Source organism: Phalacrocorax carbo, chromosome 6 (assembly GCF_963921805.1).
Source record: "Phalacrocorax carbo chromosome 6, bPhaCar2.1, whole genome shotgun sequence".
Lineage (NCBI taxonomy): Eukaryota > Metazoa > Chordata > Aves > Suliformes > Phalacrocoracidae > Phalacrocorax > Phalacrocorax carbo.
The window spans coordinates 2,852,786-2,872,697 of record NC_087518.1 but is presented as its reverse complement, the minus strand read 5'-3'; the positions used below and the strand labels follow the sequence as shown (position 1 = coordinate 2,872,697).

The following is a 19,912-nucleotide window of genomic DNA, read 5'->3' as shown; positions in this document are numbered from 1 at the left end:
ATGTTTTGTTTTCCACACAATGCTGGAAAAATCTTGAAACTTTAGGACAAGTCAGAGATGTAACGGCAGCGATTGGTCTCTGTTAAGAGCTAAATACAAAGGAAGGAAAATATTAGTAGAAAAACTGTATCTGCGCATATATAATACAGTTTTTGTAGTCAGGAGCTTTCATGAGATGCAGAAGTTTGACTCACTGTTGTAATTAAAATGTTCTGTAACGGTAGTAATTACCACATCAGGTGAGGCACAATGGATTGCAGCGCGTACCTACGATACGCCTGTTATTTAAAAGTTTTTTTTCAATTTTTGTAGCTTTTGGAGGTTTTAAGTAACTTCCTACCGCCTCCGGCGCGTGACTTTTCAAAGCGGTGCAAGGCATAACAGCCCAAGCGCCTTCACACAATGTATTCGTATTTTCGTTACCTTTTCTGTTCCTGCTCCAGAGCACTTAATGAACTACAGAGAATAGACCAGCAGTATTTTTACAAAATGCAGGTTTGTTGGTTTTTGGTTGGTTTTTTTTTAAGAGAACTAGTTATGATAATAAACAGAGTGATCAAATGAAACCCCATCTGGGCACACCTTGACGTTGGCAGCAGCTACGAACGTTTCAGGCAGTGTCAAGAGAGAGGTGCTGAGCAGAGGTCCCTCACAGCCCTCCCACACCGCTGAGCGTCTCTGCCCTCAGACACAAACAAACTTCTGGAAACCAACCCAGAATATCCCAAAGGGCAGAGCCCCGACCCTTTGCAAATGGTTTTGAGGCACGTTGACCTTAGGGGTGCTAAAATTAATTTTGGGGGGGAGGAGTGGGGTGTTAAGACCTATATTAAACCAAAGTAACACAAAGGAGCAGATTTTTCCCGCAATTCAGAGAATTCTATGGTTTGGAGACTTTGCAGAGCATTTTCAGTGCTACAGGAACATGAACTGTATCTCATTTCTTGTATCAAACCCTGATGGCATGTCTGGAAAAACACCAAACCCTGTCAATTCTCTCCATCTTCCCCAGTTTCAATCAGTCCTTTGCAAACTCTTCCAGCAGCAAAATAAATCCTTTCACTTTGGAAAGGGTCAGTAAAGATGATGGATGCTTTTTGGAGTTTATTTTTGATGTATCCATAAACACTCCCCTAATAGCTTATCACAGCTGATGAGGAGTTTTGCAAAGCCAACTGCTGTTGACTGAAAATATCTGACAATTTTTTTTTTTCCAAGTATGCTGTACAGAAGGAATTATTTATATTTGAATAGCACTTTCCTGTGATCATGAAATATACATATTTGTCATAGTTAATGCTGGGACCAGCGACGCAGGCACTGTTAATGAGCTTTTATTGAGCAACCCTATTTTAGTCCCTCTCAACTCTAGTCCCTTCCTCCAGGGAGGCAGGGTGCAGCTCTAGATGCTTATCTGGCACAGGTTTTTTTTCCCCTACACACTCAGATAATTAAATCACTGTACTAAATTCAAGGCGAGAACTGAGGCATCACCCACTTAATTTTCTCTCTACAGACCTAAGGGCCATGCTATGACCAAGGCGTTCCCAAGGGCAAAATAATTCAGCCCTGAATTCCTCCTCTCCTCGCTAAGGACCACAGGTTTGACGCCACATTTTTTTAACACAGGCCTAATTTGAAAGCTGCTTCTGGATTTGTTTTTTTTTCTTAATTAGAATTATATTTTTAAAATGTGCATTGTTATCTTTGTACCTCTAAAGAAAACCACACTAGAGAGAGAAAATGAAACATACCCAGATTATGATGTTCAAGAGACACTTTAGAGGGAGAAATAGGTGCATCACTTAGAAATACCACTGTTTATAGCGATACCTGGATTTCTGGGAGTGATGCAAAAGCGGAAAGAACGGCAGCAGGACATTGAAAAATGTTTTTGAGCGACTTCCACCACAGGCTGTGTATTTTCAGAAGGAAAAGAGAAGAGCACGGCCTGATAAAAGCACGATCCCCCAGCTCTCCCCTCCGGAGCATCCCCTGGCTGGAAGGGACATGGTCAACACAGGCAGCTCTGAAGGGCTTAACTACCCCTTCCTCCGCCCGCCGCGCTCCCCGCGCCGACGTGGGGGTCTGGCCTTTATGTGAGCCGAAACGTGCATTTCTTCTCCCTGAGTAAGAATCATGTATTTAATACCCGGCGCTCTGAATTTTATCATGCCCTTAACTAGTCGTTTCCTCGCTTTTAGGAGCTGACTTTAGTCAGTAATGCAAAAGGCAAGCACGCTGCTGTCACTTAGCAACCTAAAATGGGTTTTGGAACAAAGATCTTTATTTCTGGAACCACTGAATAGCGGTGGCTGACAAGGGCCGGGGTGTTCGGCGGCGGGGCGAGCCCGAGCCCCTCTCGCTGCTGATCCTCTCTGGGGCTGTACGGAAGGCTGCCTCGGTGTCTCTGCAGCTCTTAACCCTCACTTAAAACTCCTCAACTTTATGGCAAAGAGCAGGAAGGACAGAAAGAAAACTGTAATAAAAAGACAGCCGATTGGCATTATTTTGTGACTGTGTTTCAGCTAACTTAAAGTCTGCTTAAAGCTAGGAGATGGTAAAAGCAGAGAACAGCTCACTTTATGCCTACACATATAGATCTTATCGGCTAGTCTTCCTTTTACAGAATGTCCTCAAATCTCTTCAGGCCTCTGCTTTTACGGCAGTGCCCAAGGACAGAGCAGAAAATCCTGCTGAGCATTTGCAGGTGGAGGAGCCTGAAGCGCGGCGTGAAGGCTGCCACGGGCAGCCCTGGCACGGGTTTTTGCTAGTACCTCCTGTTCCATCAGGCTTCCTCATCCGTAATCCAAACTTACGGATGAAAAAAAGAAAATACCCAAGACAAAAACCAGCCAAAAGGCACGACTGCCCTGCACCTCAAGCTGCGCCCAGCTCTGCTCCAGCCTCTTTCTCCACCAGAAGGAGGGAGAAGACAGCCACACATCTTGCATCTAGGCACGAACACCAGCTCCCTCTGGGTCCTGTCCTGTGTTACCCACTAGAGGTGGGAGAGCCAAAAGGCTCTACTGATTGCAGCGGATCTTCCTCTTGCCTGAGCTAGGACATGCTTAATTACTGCCAGCTTTAATTACTGTCCCAGCTTCCCCAAGGGCTTTCAACCTAACTCAGTTTTCACATCTCATCCCTATAGTTCATTGCGTCTCTGCCGCGCGCGGTGGCGGCTGCAGAAGCTCCCCGACACCTCCAGGCTGGAGCAGACAGTACAGAGGATTCACATAAAAGTGAATGAAGTCGAACCTCGTTAAACTGGAAATTTGTGTGTGCTGTCTGCTCACCACCACGGACGAATACCGCTTTAATGGGCAATATAAAACCAAGCATCCACCGTAAATTTGTCGTTGATCACGTGCTAGAAACAAACGCTGCTGCACATGACTTGCCCTTTTCTGCTTGTATCCTCTTGTCACCGTATACGCGAAGTCAACTTGCTTAGCTATATGCCTTGTAAATCAAGGTACCTTGGTAAAAAATTAACATGGGCAGGAGAGCATGAAATACAAAGAGAAAAATTAAAGAGGGAACTAAAGAATCCACAGCAATTATGATAGCTAAAAAGTCAGGTTTACCTTCTGAATATTCTTCGAGGAAGCAGATCCAAGATGACTTTTACCTCTTAAGTCCTATTAACCAAACCAAACTGTTTGAAGAGCATTGAGAGAATGTAAAATAAACGCCATAATGTGATAGAGCAAGACATGTGAAGCCTAACTGCAAGACACTGCCTCTAATCAAAGCCTAATATTCTAATTCAAAGTATTATTATTTAGAGCCAAGTTTCTCCTGCTGTTTTGGAAGAAACAATTTTTGCTTACACATCTTTAACAATTTCTGCTAAGGACAATCAAAGATATGCCATACATGATCAATGAGATTTATTGAAAATAAGCCTCAGCTTAGGAGTCTGCAGTTAAAATAATTTCACTAGTAAGCATTAATTCACTGCATTTTGACAAGTCATAACAAAGGTAAATTTTAAGACAAAGCTTCCCCACACATGTATCTAGATACACCTCATGGGGAAGCAGGTTTCGCTGTTAGACTCCTTTTACAATGAAACAGCATCAGATATAGGGTACCTAAAACACTGAGAGCTCTGACATCACTTTTTATGCAAGTCTAGTTAATTCTCTAAGATGGCTTCTGATTTCCTGCAGGAGGCGGGATATAGGCGGCATTTGACTTCGTATGGGAAATTTGGGCTTGTCCAGCTTTGCTATGAATAAAGGTAGAAAGCTTTAGGGTGAGACAGCTGAAGTACATTAACCACCTCACTGCTACATCCGACCGTGACATTAAGTCCAGCAGCTCTGGTGGTGGCTAAATCACACCAACACTACCGCCCGGGAACACGCATGATTTCATCAGCCAACAGAATGGTAACACCTACCTGATTTCTACCTCCAGAATGCCAGTTTCTCGACAAACTGCTGACGTTCATTAGTTTCTCTGGCAGCCAAGACCTAGCCCTACGGAGAAGGACCATTCTTGGAAGTTTTCTACTATTGGCCTGTCAAGGTTTTAGCTCTGTCTACAGTGGGACAGGAAAATCTGCTTTTTAAACTCTGGATTCCAATAGTTTCAATTTAAGAGCCCAACTGCAAAAAGGTTCTGAGTTAAGCGCTTGGACCAGAACCTGGAAAGAGGCACCAGAGCAGGACAGCGCAACCACAAAACCAAACCTGGAGCGCAAAGCAAGCGAGCAAAGTTATTGTTAGAAACTTTAACAAGTCCGTTCCCAAATGTGATTTTATTTTTGCAATCATGTAATTTTATGAGTGGGGGCTTACACGTCAATTAGCTCCTGTAATTGATGGTTGATTGCGTGACCCCGTGAGGTGAAGCGCTCCGTCCACGTGGACAGATGACCTAGCGCAAGGGCAGCTTTCCTAGGAACCACCACTGATCACCAAAGCGACCCATTTTTAAACGCACAGCAGGAAGCAGTTTCCCTTACAACAACGTTAGTCAGGACACGTGCAAGTTGCCTTTAGTGAAATTTTCATTAAATAAGATTCAAGCCCCTTTGAAATCAATAGGAATCTTTCTATTGACTTTGGTGGCTGCTGGATGAGCCTCGTGCCGCAGATGCCACACTGAGACAGAGTGAAAGTATCGGTTCATCAAACCAATTTATATTGCTTAATTTTCCCCACCATAACTATTAAGATCTGCAGAGAACTCCACTCATTCCTGTCCCCTTTAAGTCTTACGCATATTTTCCCTGGTTAAAAAGTGTAAACCGCTACGGCATTTCACCGGCTCACCCAAGTGCACAGGCTGGCACACCTTACAGGTTTGACTGATGGTCTCCTGACACCGCTCCCCAAAAACTCCCTAAACATAATGTCTGAAAGAAATCACAGGTCAAAAATTAGACAGCTTACAATTTATTCTTACCTCCTATTCACTTTTGCCCTTCAAAAGAACTCAGCCCTGGGGAGCTGACAAATAAAGATAAATTACCCTTCTGCAGCGTTCTCTCTCACTAAGCCATCGTAGTGATTAAATGAACCTTAGAAGGCAAATTCAGCTTTGATAGCTAAAATTGGGTGGAATTTTTTGGCCTTTTTTTTTTTTTTCTTAAACAAACACAAAAGCTCTCAACCTCCTGCTATAAAGCGCTGAATTCAAGAAGTTTTCCTGGTTTAGCATTTCAGGGAAGTTAGCTACGTGTTCATTTTGACGGACTCCCTCACGTACAGTAAATACCTAGACGACGCACAGACGCATCGCTAAATATCATTATGTATAGACGTATATATAAATGTATTCCCATGCTGAGGCCTCCCTGTCTCCAAGCCAAGCCATCCCCCAGGGCAGCGCGTCTCCGGCGGGTCCCTCGGGGACACCAACACCACCACAGCGTCGCGTTCATTCCTCTTCCGCATCGTTTAAGAAAAACCTGAACAACTGAAAACACCGCAAAAGGGTTCAAGGGCTGGCAGAGAGAAACTGAAAGTAGTTCAACCTAGTTTAGCAAGATGATGACTGCGAGATGGCCTGATTACAGTATATCCCCTTGATTATTTTCAGGAAAAAACAGCACTGGAGGGTTCTCCAATCTCACGCTGAAAGGTGAGAATGCCGAAAAATTCGAATGAGGATGTCTCCAAATGAACTCAATCAGCGCGGGTAACACCAAGCTGAGAAGCAGAGAGTCCACCATCACACCACAGTTTGGAATCAAGACTAGAAGCCTCTTAGGAAGAAATGTATTTATACGTGCAGGTATTTAATACACAGGTATTTGAGGAAAGACGGCGTCGATGTCTCTTGCATTTGCGGACAAGAACAGGACGCAGCCCAGCGGTCCCGCCGAGCGCCTGTTCTGCCTCTGGCAGCCACTGCAGGAGATGCCCTTCTGGGAGAGCTCGTGCTCCCTTCTCTTCCAGCGGGCCGCTCAGCCCCAGAGAAAGTGGTTAGTAAAAAGAATAAAATTGTTTCAGCCTGAACACTGATTTTCCATCCTTAGCCCACAGATAACCAACTGGCTACTGGGTTGACGAGGGCCCAGAAAACCTCAGTTAGAGCAGAAGACTCCAGTACGCACCAGCTGGCCAGTTACAAGCTGCCAACAGCCAGGTATTTATCGTACCTGGTTTTCGAGCACTAAGTCACAGTAAGCCCAAACTTGTGTTTGCTCTTCTCCCCAAACAAATACACTGAAGAACGCCAAGACAAACAACACATCCTTAAGCAAAATATTTCTAAAAAGAAATAAAACCAGCTAATATTCATGAAGCAACGTTACCAGAGTGTGAACTACCAGGTGCTTTAATGTTAGAGCATCCTCCTGTCCTACAAACATACGCATCTGTCAGAGACCTCACAGGAGGGCAGATCACTCACCCGAAGGATCCAGAGGACGGGGCCGCTTCTGACACTTGACGTGGATGGATGCGAAACCTGCTCCAAAGCCCACAACAGGCAACGGGTTTCGTGATTCCTGCAGAAAGGGACATACACAAGTTTTAATTCTGGAATTTTCAGCTTCCAGCAGTCCAAACAGATTCACTTTAATGCAAGAGAAAAAAAAAAGTACCAATACACATAAGCTTTTTAGGATAAAAAAAACAAATACTGTACATCTGTATGCTTCATTAAGCATGAAATGCAGCGAGGTTTAGGAGCCGTGCTAGTGAAGCAAGGGGGCTTCTTGTATTCTAGAAAATCAGAATTTTACCCAAGCAGTGAAAAATAGATGCTGTGCTTGCAGTCTGAGCTTTGAAAAAAGACAAGTCTAATTATCCTCCTTTTTAGCCCGAATTCTGATGCGCTCATGAGATTACGGTATAGAGAGAAAAAGATATAAAAAAGAGGATATTAACCCCACGCACTTTTGCCCATTCCAGTAACTCTCATAACGCATTAGGTAAGCTCTGCTGCGCTGTTGCTGGTAATTGTGTCCAGGATTTGTGTCACTGTTGTAAAGGGTTATTGATAACTGAAGTTCTCAAAGAACTTCACAGCTCCAGGAGTTTGAAAAAAATCCTGAACCCCATGCAATGAGCGCGAGCCTTGATAAATTTGATTTTAATTATGTATTACAAGTCTTGTTACACTTCCCACCCCTAAGCTTCCACTTCTCCCCAGCAACAGGTTTATTTTAAGCTTTCCTTCAAACAAGCAACTTTTTGGTGACCATTTGGTCTGGGATTATATTTTTCACCTGTCCCAGGATTCTTGGGACAAGCTTTTTTTTTTTTGAGAGAGACAGAGCACATGCCTGAGGATGCAAAAATAGGCTGTATAACGGTGCCAGCTGCCAGAGCCGCACTGGTGGTCTGCAGACGCAGGAGACCACCCTGTTTATGCCGTCCCATCTTCCATATATGTGTCTGCTCCTTTCTTGTCCTTGCTTTATTTATACTCAGTTCAGACCGGCACAGCTCCTTGGATGCCAGCAGCAGGAACTCTTCGTTTCTATCTGCAGGGGGACGCACTGTGCTGAGCAAGGAGGACTCACGACACACCACATGGCTGGGCTGGACAGCCGGCGGTGAAATACCTCCACACCGCCTGGAAAACCCCCTGGGACCCAGGCTGGCCTACCCCCCCTCCTCGGCAGCGCCGGGCGGGATGCCGGGGAGCGAGCGGGGCCGCAGCTGCACCACACGGACCCATCCCAAGGGCTGCGAGCTCCGCACTGGCCCCTTGGTTGGGCTAAATGGGCTAAATCCATTTAAAAGACTAAAAATTAAAAGCGGCAGGAGCTGGCCAGGTTTCCCCCCACGCACGCACCCATCAATGCTCCAATTTCCCACCAGAAAAACCTTGCAATCGCTCTCAAAAGCGAGTCAAATCCCAGTGATCTGCATTCAGGGAAGGGTCTGTGGCCCTTTCCAAAGTGACCGTAAACCTCTGCCTACCAAGGCACACATGCATTATTACAGACTGCAACAGTGTGAAATGATCGCTACATTTAATTAACACATTATAAATTGCCAGTTAATTATTCTTCACATCTTTCAAGACACAGCTCTGCCACTGTTTAAGCCGAATCACTCTCGCCTATTAGGACTTGATTTAAGCCACGGGAGAGGGGGGAAGATGCCACCGTGGTGCCCTTCAGGGCTGGAAGAAGATGCTGCAAGGATACAGAAATCAATTAAGTGCTGGAGGAAGAGAGGAATAAGCACAATTAAGGGGGGGGGGGGGGAATCCCCAACAAAATTTAAAAGCTATTCCTCTTTCCCCAGCAGACTGCAATCGATACCTCACATCAAGGCTGGCGGAGGAGGGCAAGAGGAGCTGCTTTTGAAGGGAGAGGTTTCTCCTTAAGTGAAGGATTTTGGTTTCCCACTACAACAATTCAATATCGCTTTATTCTAATTGCATCCAAAATATTTATGCCAAACCTGAAAGCTGCCAATCTGCTAACAATAAAAGGAAAGATGAAAGCTGTTTTACTGTTACCAGAATATGCTCAGCCGGGAAGGCGTGAGCGTTGGGCAGGTGGTAACTGCACATTAACCAAACCAAAATTTGTGGGGGTTTTGTGGGTTTTTTTGTTGTTGTTGGGGTTTTTTTGGTCAGCTTAATGGAAAAGCCAAAGCACTTTTTATGTTTTAATGCCACTATGCCTCTTCCCATGCTCTGACCCTTCCTGTATTTGAAAACATTATATAATTATATAAGTAAGCCCATTTATTCTTGCCGTTTGAATTGAGCCCAAGCTGGCGGAAAGCAGGCAGGTAACACGTGTCCAAACCATCCCAGCAGGTCTAAGCACGGCTGCGATTCCCTTCTCCCAGGCCAGACCTCCTGCAGCAGAAACCAGGAGGCCAAGAGGAACCGCCAGCGCGCCGGCACACAGCGCACCGGGCGCCCGCAGGGACCCCGCAAAACCCGAGCGGGGGGAAGACTAAAGCCACGTTAGACTTTTCTTATTTACTCGTATGCACGGATGGTGAAAAGCAGATCGATGTGCCTGCAAAGGACGGCAGGCCCCGGCCACAGCCACATCCCTCCCCGCTGAAGCGCGATGAGCGCCGAGGAGACGGCATAACGCCTCGGCCGAAGGTTCACCCCTTCGGCCCTGCACTACTGCAAACCCAGAGTATTCTTTGCAAAGGCACAAGGCTGTAGTGGCAGCCATAAATATCAAGCTGTGCTTTTATAGCCAGGGCTATGAATGTTCAACCAGCCAGAAATAGCACAAGAAAATCCCTCTCCCAGTTTGGTCCCTTCGGTGTTTGTCCGGCGTCACCCCGGCGCCCAAGGGCTCCTCGTGCAGCGGCAGCCCCGCTGCAGCCCGGCAGTACGGACACGCAGCAAAACCACAAAGGCTGAATATCAGCTCGTTCAAACTCGGTGAAACCTCTCACGAGGCTCATTTTGGTTCGTTTTGGGCAGCAATCACGTCTCGTTTGAACTGCTGGGTATGTAGCTATCCAGCTCAGCGACCGCATCAAAGTCCCTTAACCCATCAAACCTGTAAGAGATAAGGAACGTATTTTCTCACAAAAAAAGTAATTTGTGGGATTCCTTAGAGAGACTTTCCCCCTTTTTTCAAAATCAGATAATTCTCGACTTCAGGCTGATCAACCCAATGGTGGTACAAATATATTCAGTTAGACACGTCTTTAAGTAACAAGCCAAACCGGGGCCTTACTTCTGCAGCACAAATATTTTCATTTCAAACAAAATTTTTGATACATTTATTGCGATGCTAAAAAGATCATTAAGTTGTGGGTCTTCTCTAGAAATATCTATTTGTAAGAAGTTAGAACTCGCTTCTCTGAAGTTATCTAGGTAAGTATTTAAGCAGTACGATTTGAAACACTCATTTACATTTGTTAATTCAAGGTTGTTCAAACTATTAGAAAAATTTCAAAGAGGAATAAGAATTGAATAGCTTAAAAGCATCCTTTGAAAACTAAGATATTATTTGCCTGTAGGATTTTCTTCCCCTAATCAGCCCACATAGAAGAGTTGTCATTTCTATCTAGTTCACTAGCAGATATGCTTTAGTTATTAAATATTAAATCAGAGAGAACAGAGCTTCAATTCAGAAAAATATAGTTCAATCTGCCAAATTGCTACTTTCATAAATTATGTTGTGAACATATTTCGATAAAAAGGCGGTTATTTAAAGATGCAACCAAGTCTGATGATAAATGAGACCCCGTTTCAATTCAAGTCTGCAAGTTTTAACTCAATAAATAGAAAAGAAATCAATCTTCATGGTGCATTTTCCTTTCCTTTTTTAATTTTTTTTTTAGATTTTCTTTCAAGACAGATGCCTGCAATAACAAATGGTGTTCACTGTACATAAAGATTCTAATATAACATCCACAGAGGAAACAGCTATCTGGCTGAACGGAGTAACACAGAAAAAGAGAGCAGGAATTACTGTAAATCTTTTACTAACTAGGGCTGAGCAAATAATTCATCATTAATAATTCAGTCAACAAATGTAGCCTCTTTTTATGCTCACAAGCAGTTTATAAACAAACTCTGATTTCCTTGTTTTCCTTTTAGTTATTTGACTTAATTCAATAATTTCATTCTTTAAAAAAAAGACAGCTCCAGCAATGGACTGTGAGTGTTCTCCAGCGAAACCATGTTTTGTGGTTTAATTTGCCCAGAAAAAAAAACAGCGTTACTGCTCAAATAACACCTCTCCCGATGAGACAGACCGAAGGAGAAGGGATTCAGTGTGGACACGGGCTCTCGTGCCATGGGATTACACTGACACAGGGATACTTCTGGCCTCTCTCTGCCTTTTATCCATGTCGAGTCGGACCTTGGGGAGTACAAAGCTCTTTAGGGCTCTGAAGCATCTTGCCATTAGCCCCTGATTTTGCTTTAAGCAAGGTGATGACCGTGCTCTATAAGTAAGAGGCTTGGAAATGGCTGTACTTGGGTTAAAAGCTTTTAACCAGGGAAGACGGCAGAGGACAACGTGGAGCCAGCTCTCTGCGCACGGCTGAGCACACAGCGAGGGTCTCCAGCCGGAGCACCAAGGAGGGCTTCAGCTGCCGCCCACACCGCTGCCGGAGCCACGGGCGACGGGAGCATCTCCGCCATCGCCCCCGGCTACTCGCTGCCTGCTCTACAAGCGTTGAAGTCACATCTCCACTGGCCGTGGAGCAAGGACATACGGACCACTTCTAGCAAGAAACTCTCCTGCAGCTTGGAGACGCATCTTCGGTGACAGCGCAGCCCGTGGAAACGTGCTTCACGGTACGCTGCTCTGAGGACGGTCGCGTCAGCCGTTCAAAGCTGTGCTGTAACCTCCCCCCGACACGAAGGAGCACTGCTCCTGCTTTTCCACGCGTCCTCCGGCAGCGTGACCTGCTGAAGTGCCCAAGCAGACGTGGCACTAAGTCAGACAGCAACCCCGTGTCGCACACGTGACCAGCTCACGCTCTCTTCAAGCGGTAAGGTTGGGCCCCACGATGATGCCCCTAACTCTGCCAAAAAACGCAGCCAAAGGAAAAAACACCTCTTTTCCCCACGGATCGATCCTCTCTGTGTATCTCCTGCGGGAGCACCACAGCCTCTCGTGCAAAGCGGCTTGTCCTTACGTGCGGGGCACCTTGCACGGCCCTTTCTGGGCAGAGCTGTCCGTGCTCCGGGGCAGCCCACGGTCCCGCCGGGGTCGTGCTGAGCTTGGCCCGACGCTGCCGGGGCCCGTCACCCCGAGGGGCACCCACAGGGACCGGCTGGAGCAGAACTGCAGCTCCCAGCCTGATGGGCGCCTGTCTGCGCAGGGCCGGGCTGCCGCGGCACGGTGCCATGTAACACACCCTGTAAAGAAAACCTCCCCCCTCCCCGCCCCACTTTTCTGCAGGATTTTACAACTCCTTCTGCAAAACTAACAGTTCTCACCCCAATAAAAGGGCATTTAACTTTTGGTTTTACACGGGCTTTTTATGCACATTATTGCAATCAAATTTAATTCACTCCCTGCTAGTTGAACTGGCAGTCATTTCAGGTTGAAGTGATATCAAATAATAACCCTTTTCAACTGAATTGCTGAATAAAAGTTCAAATCAACTCCCGTTTAAAGCCGCTTTGCATTCGGACCGCGGTACGCTGCCAGCGGAGAGCGTGCACGCTCAGCCACACTAACGACATCGTTAAACTTTAAATTGGTTGATCCATTTCACAGGTTCATCACCGGAATGAAAATGTCAGCCTCTCATAATATTGTTTTAACTATCATCGTTACCGTGTGACTTACAGCTACGCTGAATACTAACACTTAAATTACAAATGTCTTCTCTTAATTAGCCAGTACGCTGATAATTTCATTTTAATTTCAGGCCACAAGTTAAGAGGCATCTCTCTAATATTTCCAGTTTATTTCAATAAAATCTATCAAAACGGTCTTCTGGGAGACACAGAAATCTCTAGTTTGAGTTCTTTTGCTATAATAAGTAAATAAATGACATGTTAATATAACATTTAGGGCAAAATAAATTAATTCAGCTTTAATTCCACATTTACCAAAACCCTTAGTTTCCAAAGCTTTGACTGGAGAGTATGAGAGCATTCGCATCGCGCTTTGCGGAGAGGAAAGGAGCGCAAGAATAAATCCAGTGGGACTGGAAGACGAGGAGTGATCAGGAACTGGCAGAGCGACAACCAGACGCAGATCCCCCAGATACGGAGATGAGATGCTACCAAAGCTCACGCTCCCAACTGTTCAGGATGTGCGCTACACTCCCTCCTGCCTACCGCTAGTTTGAAAAAGCTTCGCTCCTTGGATGGCCAGCAATCACCCTCAAGCACCTGCTAGTTTTCCATCCAAACTTAATTAATCATTGTTTTATAACTCATTTAACAGCGAACCCATATTTTCTTTTAATTCAAGAAAATATCCTTGACTCTTATGCCCAAACGCACTTACAGAGAGCCAGCCTGTCCCCTCCTGACCTCCATGGTATCAGGCTGAACAAGACAAACTCCCGTAATACACTTTTTAAGAGAGATCCTACACTCTTCTTATCATCCCAGAAGCCCTTTTCTGCACCTGATCCAAATAATTTCATTTTTTGGAACACAGTTCCTGGAACTGCACAAAATATTCCAAATGAGGTCATGCCAAGGCCTTGCACAGCAGCTGTGACCTTGCTGAGTCTTTACTAAAGGATGCCTTACCTAACGCATCCTAAAGAACAAATAAATCACATAGCCTTTCCGATACCTCACTCATCCTACAAAATGTCATTGTAAGTGAGATCTTTTTCCCTCCCCATCACTTCTGGATGACAAGTCCCCAGGTGACAGCAATGTGTTGCTATAAAAGCATTATTTTGCATTCTCTGCTCTCCAGTTTCCTCTCGCTTCTCTCACTTCTACTACCCTAATCAATATTGTCATCTAATTCTCCCCATATCACATCCAGACCTCCTTAGTATGGCCAGTTTTACTTTTGCAAGCGTAGCGAGCACGTACCCCGACCCCACTGCTGCCACCCACCCCAGTAACTCCCTGGCATATCTAACGCAGAGACTCCCCTTTAGCCAGCCCCTCCCCTCCTTTACAAATTTAATATTAATCTCCATTGTATCGGCTTCAAACAATAATTTCCTGTGTGTCGGTTGCTCTGATTAAATCCAGACAGATCACATCCAACCGTTATCATTGCCTAAAAAAAAAAAGATACCTTTTAAGGAAAAAAGATATTAAATTAGATTGCAACACAATAGCAATAATAATGTATTTCATGTCACTCTCCTTTTGCCTCTGTGACCACAACTCTCTCCTCCTGCCTCTCTAACACTTTGCAGAGTGCTGACCTGAAGCTGCCACTTCTCCCTTTTTAAAAGGGATGATAACTCTCTGGTTACAGGGTAGCACCCCTGACAGAAATGGATTCATTAAAAAATCCCTGGAATTACACTTGAAATTCATGGGAGAACTCTCAATAATCCATGACTGGGATTGCCTGGGCTGCCTGATAATGTCATGTTAAGCACTTGAGGTCCTTCCCCTGCCTTGGGTATTGTAATTTCCATTGCCCTGTGCTCATTTCCATTGAGCAGCCTATCATTGCCCTCATCATAGAATCATTAAGGCTGGAAAAGAGCTCTAAGATCATCAAGTCCAACCTCCCGTGCATCGTTGTCCCCGTTTCAGACCCAGAGGCTGTTTTCACTCCCTGGCTCGGGAGTAAGGATACGTACAGGGTAAAGTACAGCTATTGGCGTCGCAAAACAGCCTAACTTGGCTTTCACATTCAAGTGGAAGCACATCTCTGGAGGAGAAGGGGAGTATGAATGTCTAGATATCAAGTAATTGGGGGGAAAAACCCACCCCACAACCTCAATGACAGCAGAGGCCATGGCTAGCCGAGCAAAGCAGAGATGGCTCCGTCCGAGGCCGCCACGCATCTCACGGGCTGGAGCCCCGCTCCTGTCGACCACAGATCATCTGTATGCAGAAGAGGAAAGCGAAGGCTCAGTCTCATGTTTGAGACTACTTGAGCGGCTTCCCTAATAGACCCAAATGAATGGAAATGGATCAGCTACAAACCTGATGAATAACCAGAAACGTGTGCAAGAGAATTTGGAAAACTCTTGACTTGAGGATGCCACAGGTCAGAAACAAGTGCTATTTAATACGTCTACTTTGAGACCATTTCTCACAAAAGCATTAATTTATCACATAAAACCCATGAGTGAAGAGGATTTGCAAAGGTCATAAAATGGAATAGTTCTGACCTAAGCCATTATTGTACCTATTTGATTTTTCTGTAATAATAAGACGAGTCTCTGAAAGTACAGAAAAAAAATACCCAACCCAAAACCCCAAAAAGTGGAAGTCAGCAGAACAGCTGATAACTGCAGGGAAAAGAAAAAATAGTCAATAAAAGTATTCACTGGGGTCACAATGATGTTGGAAAAAGCCTCAGACTGAGATCCCTGCACCTGTAAGCAATTTCTTGAAGATGTAGCTGTGAAGGAAGTGCCATATGGTAAAAAGTCAGTCTATAAAACCCCACTATGTTGAAAGCAAAGCCTTGTAAATGGACTCATATGCTGCAAGTTCAGCTAAGGTAAGACAGGCTTAAAGGTCAACCTGGAGGCCATAAATCAGGGTTGTGTAAATGATGCTGGGAGATCACAGGAAAGAGAGATTTAGAGAAGCCCGATGAAGTTAATCTGCTGCAGATGGCTCGGATGTTACAAGACAGGCAGCGTCTCGAGTGCTGAAGTACTGGCGGCATCTCTTTAAAATGGGATCCTGATGGGAGGCTCACTTGGAAGCAGCCAGTGCTCGTGGGCCCACCCAGCACCTGAAACGGGGCATGGAAAGCCCCCAAGCACTGTGCTACTTGGGAAAATAATCTGGCTTCTAGGGGAAAAAAAAAACACAAAAAATTAAGCAGCAATAGGCCTGCTCGGGTACTGTTATTTGCTTTTATGTTTCTCTGGCTGTTTGCAAGTTAACCAAGACTGGGCACATTTTTAGCAGATTAAACTTTATTTAATGGTTTCCATTCCAGACCATCCTCCCCACCCTGCAGGGGCGGCGGTGGCCGGGGTGAGCCGTCTTTCAGATCTAGTTGCCATTGCAGCCTGCCTCGCTCTTGAGGGGATTTGCCTGGGGCTTTTGCTTTGCTTGTTTTTAAACATGCAGAGGCAGCATTATTTAGACACCAAACCCCAAAGAAAACCAGCAGAGGCTTCAACCAGAGCAAGGTGGAGGGGAACAGCTTCTGCTCCTGGTGGGAAGCGCACGTGGGTCCCAGAGGCTGACGTGCACCGTCCAGGCACCCACCGCGTCCTGGCCAGCCTCACGCAGCACCCCCCGAAGCCATTTTAGGGGTACGCAGAAATAAATTTTGAGGCCCTCCCTACCACGCTTGCCAGTTCCCCAAGAAATTACCAAGACTTTGAGCACATCTGCTCACCAATTCACTGGTCCTCCCAGCCAGGCAGCCAGTGGTGGAAGTGACAAAGCTTTCCCTGCTACAGGTGACGTCTGAGATGCCCCCGCAACGTGTCAGGGCACGTGCGTTTTGTTCTGGAGCAGAACAGACCGTCCTGGGGCAGGAATAACACTGGTTGTGTCTTATTGCTCTGGAACAGTGCTGAAATTAATACTGGAAGGTCACGTACAGAAATGTTGTTATAATAATAATAATAATAATCTGATTCTTATCATCAGCTGCAATGAGCTGATGCTCTGTCCCTCGAACACAGGCTGCCAAAAGCCTTAAGGGAGCACGTATTTCCTAAAGACTGGGGTAAGACATAAAGGAGAGAAAAGCCAAACAGTAAAGCAATGAGACAGTGTACCAGCACCCGTCACACCACTGCTCTAATTAAGCTCCAGGCTGGTAAATGACCTGCCCGCCATTAGCAGCCGGCTGGGCTGCCCCGGCTGCCCCTGCGCCCCAAAGAACTGTTTTCAAACAGGCTCTGCTTTACCGGCTCCTGTCCCTGCCCGGCGCATGTCGATCACAACACGATGAATTACGGTCAGTACCGAGGGGCAGCCGAGCTGAGCCGTGCTGTATATTTGCACCAAGACTCGGTGTTTCTGCTGAACTAGAAACGCCGAGGGACTGGGAACATCAGCACCCGCATCTCAAAGGGATGCACGCCACCGAGACGCGCTGGTCGCAGACCCGTCTGCTTGCACAGTCCAGAGGATTCCCATTTTTTTCCCCACACACAGTTGAAAACTGTGTGCATGTTCAGAAACTTCAAAATATTAATCCTCAGCCACAAGCAAGCAGACCCCCCCTCGCTCCTGAGAGCTCAGACCAGCCCTTGCCATACTCCTCTCCGACAGCAGAAAGCCTGCGCCGTTTTCCAAAGCTGCACAGGCTCCCATTACTTTTTCTTGGGAGAGAATCCGTATTTGTAGTCTGTCCTTAACCACTGCCTCAGCAGAGGCATCTTCCAGTGCCTCTACCCCGTGCTGTCAGCAGGGAGCGAGGTTATCAGAATCAATAACTGAACTTTCTCTGCTGCAAAGACTTACATATTTTAAGAATTTTAAATTGAAAAAAATAATATTTGAGAGGCCTTCTTTCACAGAGAGGGGGATATATTAGAAATAATTCTTCTTGGTAGGCAAGGTTTGCATGGGGCCATCACTCCCATCAAACACCTTCATCCTAAAGTAATTCATTATTTGACTTGCAGAGGTCTGCACGTGCCATGCTGAGAAACGCAGACGAATTGGGATATGACAGATCTGCTCTGTTTCCTGGCAGCCTAACACAGATGTTACATATCTTGCCTTTTTGCCTTGCTGAGGAGAAAAAGAAACGGGGAAGCTGCTGCAGAGAAGACTCCTGGTACCAGTGGGTTCCCTCCTTGGGACGCCTGAGCACCCCTGGAAGCCCCAGCTGTGCAGCACAAGATCGCTGCTCTCCCAACAGGGTGGTCGAGTTTGCTTCGGGGTTGAAACAGAGGATGCACTGAAGAGCAGCTACGGTAAGACTACAACGAGGGGTGGCTCCACGAGCCCTCCCCGGACGATGGCTGCCCGTGCGTCGGCTCACACAAAGCCCACAGGTCTGCCTGCCTTTGCCACCCCCCTCCGCAGGTAGAGCCTGCACAGAGGCGCGTGCTGAAGTGCTCGCTCCTCTCCGGGCAATGTTTCGGACAGCTGATAACCAACTGCTCCTCCATGCTAAGTTAAATACAAAGATGTCTAAAGACAGACCTCTCTCTGCCCCACGGCAGAATTTCTGCCTCCAATATTCCACCATAAAAACGGTGCACAGAGGTGCACTGGGCATCCAAAGATGAACAGCCAGGATAAGTAGAGGGAAGCGGGTTTTTTCCTTCACTTTGCTCAATTCTAAATATTTCAGCTGAATTCCCAGAGCCTGAGATGTAGATCTCCATGAGTATTGACATTAGCTCTTGTTTAGAGAGCTGGTATCAAAGGGCATCAGATCTGCTCTGGAAGCGCTGGGAGCAGCTCGCTGTATTTGAGCAGTTACGAGGCAGCCAGAAAGTAGGAAAAAGATGTAAAAAACACGATCAAGATATTGGGAATTCAAACAGCTGAAGGGCAGATCACACGGCGGAACTACTTGAATATAACACCCAATTTACCAAAACATAACGTGAGTTAAAGGCCTTAAAAAAAAAAAAAGAAAAATCTCTATAAACAGCACACAGCTGAACACAATAGACATCATCTCTGACAGTGAAATTCATTCAATTCCTGTCGTCTTCATTAATCAGATTCATGTGAACACTGAATGATTCACAGGAGGGTAAGTGACAGCCACAGGCTGAGCCACTCACCTGCCCTTTGGAACAGGCAGCAGTATTTACACGGGTTAGAGCCTTCAGAAAGTTTGTTCGCTCTAGTGAACTTGTTCAAAATTGTCATAACCAGCCAAAACACTCAACAGCTCCTGGGGAGTTCCTTAACAGAGGAGCCAAAACTGGTTGATTTTGCAAAATTTCCAAGTATGGAAAAGAAGAGAAGCATTTGTATCAATTTCTCTTTCCTCTTTTTTCCCCTTATTATTTTTATATCTGATAATTGCCTTTTTCATGCTCTGAGCTGGAGGAGACTTAACAGAAGCTGTCATGTTTCTGGGCTGTAGAATCACAATCTTTTGAATCATCTACTAAGACTCTTTGTAAGACTTCCAAACCTCATTCACATGTTTACTTCGATGTTTTTTGTCTCAGTCAATTTTGCTTGCAATTTTCCTCATCTTTAGGAAATTAGCCATTTTGAAGCACTAAAACATACCTAAAGCTGCGTGGGACTACTCACTTGCTATATGCAACTTACTGCAGCTCCTTAAAAGATTCATGCTTTCTCTCTTAATGTCTAAATGCTTAGAAGTTCATTCTTCCTTTACAAAAAATAGAAGTCCCCAAAGTCTTCTATTCCTAACATATTAAAATTTTTAAAAAAGAGCAGATGGGAAATACTTGGATAAACTCTAAATCTCCGAGAAGGTGACAGTACATTTCTAGGCTTGCTTTATGCCTTTATAACCAACTGCCTCATTTCGGTCATCTTACCACACCAATGACAAAAGTGGCTTTATTTTTACGCCTGTTGCCGTGTACTGGACAGAACCTGCCAAACTAACGGCAATAATTACGGCCGTCCCAGCGTGCCTTGATTAGGTTTTGGCAGTGTGGCGGCGTCCAGCCCAGGAGCCTCAGTCCTGCGTGATTCGAGGCCGCCGCTGTTCCTCGGCCAGTGGGTAACCAGCACACCGGGACGCAGAGCTTTTAAACCATGATGAAAGGAAAAGCAAGAGAGACGGCAGAGACCCAGCAAAGAATATATTGTGTCTCCCACTCACTTAACTCCAGGCGCAATGGTTCTGGTCTAATCCCCATACCCTAACGGCCCCAGTACATCCAAGCACCTTAGCGCAGGGCCAGACCTCCAGTCCAGCAATGAAGTATCTGGGTAAGGCACTTGTTGACCT

General features: G+C 45.8%; 1 long non-coding RNA gene across 1 annotated transcript in view; it reads right to left on the bottom strand.

Annotated features, from left to right (window-relative positions):
• Positions 1-19,912, bottom strand: part of LOC135313788 (uncharacterized) — a 272,793-nt gene that overhangs the window by 54,381 nt on the left and 198,500 nt on the right. Inside the window, exon 5 of the long non-coding RNA XR_010373283.1 lies at positions 6,874-6,970. This is a non-coding gene — a long non-coding RNA (uncharacterized LOC135313788). The remainder of the gene's footprint in view (positions 1-6,873; positions 6,971-19,912) is intronic.